Source organism: Panthera onca, chromosome E3 (assembly GCF_046562875.1).
Source record: "Panthera onca isolate mPanOnc1 chromosome E3, mPanOnc1 haplotype 2, whole genome shotgun sequence".
In the NCBI taxonomy this organism is placed as follows: Eukaryota; Metazoa; Chordata; class Mammalia; order Carnivora; family Felidae; genus Panthera; species Panthera onca.
The window spans coordinates 5,925,217-5,928,241 of record NC_138354.1 but is presented as its reverse complement, the minus strand read 5'-3'; the positions used below and the strand labels follow the sequence as shown (position 1 = coordinate 5,928,241).

General features: G+C 54.3%; 1 non-coding gene across 1 annotated transcript; it reads left to right on the top strand.

Annotated features, from left to right (window-relative positions):
- The first annotated feature begins 316 nt into the window (after positions 1 to 316).
- Positions 317 to 442, top strand: LOC132689836 (small nucleolar RNA SNORA76). The gene has a single exon (XR_009615181.3). It is a non-coding gene; the product is annotated as a small nucleolar RNA SNORA76 (small nucleolar RNA).
- The last annotated feature ends 2,583 nt before the right edge of the window (positions 443 to 3,025 follow it).

Sequence of the window (3,025 nt, the reverse complement as noted above, 5' to 3'; positions counted from 1 at the left end):
CACCTCACAGTCACCCCATCAGAGCGCAATGCCCTCTGGTGGGGTTTTATACGCGACATTAGTCATCTATTACAGCATTAAAAAGTCATCCCAACACTTAGCTTAAAACAAGAGTACTTACGAGGCTCGGTTGGTTAAGCATCTGACTCTTGGTTTCGGCTCAGGTCATGATCTCACAGTCGGTGAGTTCGAGCCCCGTGTTGGGCTCTGCGCTGACAGTGCCGAGCCCGCTCGGGATTCTCCTTCTCCTTCTCTCTCTGCGCGGCCGCTTGCGCCCTCTCTCTCTCTCTCTCTCTCAAAAATAAATAAACATTACGCGCTGCCTTTGAGCCCCTGCCGCGCCTGCGCGTGGCGCCGGGTTCAGGCAGCACGCACGCGCTTGCGCATAACTGGGGCCGCCAGGTCCTCCCCCCCGCGGCCCTTGTAACCGTGAGCAACACGGGGACACCCGGCTGCGAGCAGGTCGGGGTCCTTATGGAAAGGGCCCTGGGGAGACGTCCTATAGGCCCTGCTACTCCGTGTCCGCACGTTCCTGTTCCTTTTGTGGAAGTGCTGTCCTCTCACGTGATCATCGGGACCTGCGGGTTAACCGCGTCGTGGGGGGCCCCGAAGGGAGGGCAGTGAGGGGCCGGGAGCAGTTTGAGGACCGCGGTCTACTTGACAGGAGCTGGTCTCGGTCCTGAGGCTGCATGAATTTAACTCACCTGGCCGAGGTGTGGCAGTGACCTATTTGAGAACAGCTACTGTTTAGGGCCAGCTGCTTGTATGGATACTGTACCAAGCATGGGAATAAAAGCTTTGGACAAAAATTAAATAAAAACAAACAAACAAACAAACAAATAAATAAATAAATAAAATATATAAACCAACCAACAAACAAACATAAAAAACCCACAAGAGTACTTACGACCTTGCTCTCTGTGGCTTGGGAACTTGGGAGTGATGCAGCTGGGTGGTTCCAGCTTAGGTTCCAGGTGGTTGCAGTTGAGACATCAGTGGCAAGTCTCACCCGGGGCTGGAGATTTGCTTCTAAAATGGCTCCACGTGGCTTGTGAGTTGGCTCCCTGCCACCTGACCTCCCAGTGGTATCGCTCCAGTGTTAGCTTGCTGCTGGGCCGGGAATCCAGGAAGGCTTCTCAGAGGAGGCGGCTGTGGAGAGGGATTTTCCGAGGAAAGAAAGCATTCCCACCAGGAGGATGTGGTTCGTTAGTTCGTTGGCTTCAGGGATCGTGGCGGGTGCTGCAGCTGAGGGGAGCAGTGGCGTGTGGGAAGGGAGGAGGGTCGGCGGGAGATGCCGTGTGGCCTTCAGGGCAAGATGGCTAGGAGGACAGGCCATCCCTACAATGACAGCGATGTTCCTTTGTTGCTCCTCTGTGTAGGGCTCAGTTCCGAGGCTCTATGTGTATGACTTCATTTAACTGTTACACGTTCTTTAAGAGGGGCAATATTACTGTCACCCCCAGTTTACAGAAGGGGAAACAGAGGCACAAGATGGTAAGTGACTTAACAAGGTCGAGCGGCTGTGAGTGATAGAACTGAGCTCAGAGGCCAGGCCGCCCAACCTCTGGGCCCAGTCGATGCACCAAACGCCTCCCAGGGAGGTGGGATGCGTGGCTTCAAAGGTCACTGCCCTTCTCAAGAGAGCAGGACCCAGGAGGGGTAAGTTGTGACAGAAGCAAGAAGAAGCCTGGAAACTTCAAGAGAGTGGGGCTAGATGGCAGGAACACAAGATGTGGAGACCCAAGACCTGGGTTTGAATCCTGGCACTGACCCATTTTGTGGACTTTGGCAACTCTGTTAGCCTCCGGGCCTCCGTTATATGATCTGCCAAATAGGGTTCTTTCATTTGCTCGATAATGTTTACTGAGCACTACCGTGTGCACGTTCCTTCTGGGTACTGGGGTCACGACACCCGCTCCCGGGTGAAGGGAGGAGGACAGTGAGCAAATCAGCAGCTAAGAAGGAGACGTCTCAAGGTAAGTGTTGGTAAAGAATAGAACAGGAGAAAGGGCATAGGGGTTGAGTGACCACTCTTTGTTAGGACGTCATGACATTTGTGCTGACAGCTAAAGCCTGAGAAAGGGCCTTGTGAAGATCTGGGGGAGAACCCATTCCCTGGCTGAGGGCCGAGCAAGTGCAAAGGGCCTGAGGCATGAATGACCTTGGAGGTTAATGAGAAGTTCAAATAAATGAGTCAAACCTGGTTATAGGTCAGGCTCTGGGGATGGGTGGGGGCTGGTAGGGGGAGGGATGGACGGATGGACGCTATTCCCCCTGTCCCAGCTTAGCCCACAGGCCCCAGAAGGAGGCCCTATGTGTCAGTTAACAGCCTCTGGTTTCTTTCCCAAATCCAACCTCACGTGGGGAGGCTGATTCCCCAAGAGAGCCAGCTGCTTGGTGTCTGTTTGGATTTTCCATTAGGACAGGAATACTCCTAATTTAATTTCTCCTTTGTGTCTCTCTGAGTGACTAACTCCATGAGTCGTCTCTAAGAAGAACGTGCCGGAGATGAAAAACAGCAGATTTTAAATGAAAATCGAGAGCTGCATACAGACCTTTGGCAGCCTCCAACGCTGGGCGCTGACCCCTTCTGGCCCAGGGCCGTGCACACAGATGGTGCTCAATGTATGCTCACTAGGCGTGCGTGACCTCACCGGTCAGGATGCTCTGTTTCTAGTCCCCCTTTGGCTCTCCTGCTGCAAAGGCACACTAGAGGAGGCGGGCCAGCTGGGGAGGTGGCAGGACAGAGGTCGCTCATCAGAGGGAGTCAGGCCAGGCATCCAGCCAATTCAGGAGTGGCTGTGTGGATTTCCTGGAGCGGCACCTGACATCTGCCACCCCAGCCCGGATTTCTGGAGCACCTACAACATCCCGGATACTGCGTCTACCCACTCGGCCCACACGGATTGTGGTTGCTGCCTCTACGCAACCCCAGGACACTTTCACGTCCCTTCCTTAGGATCAGCGGTGACAGGGCTCCTAGGAGACAAGCCCCAACCAGAATGGTCTTGGGGGCACCCAATGG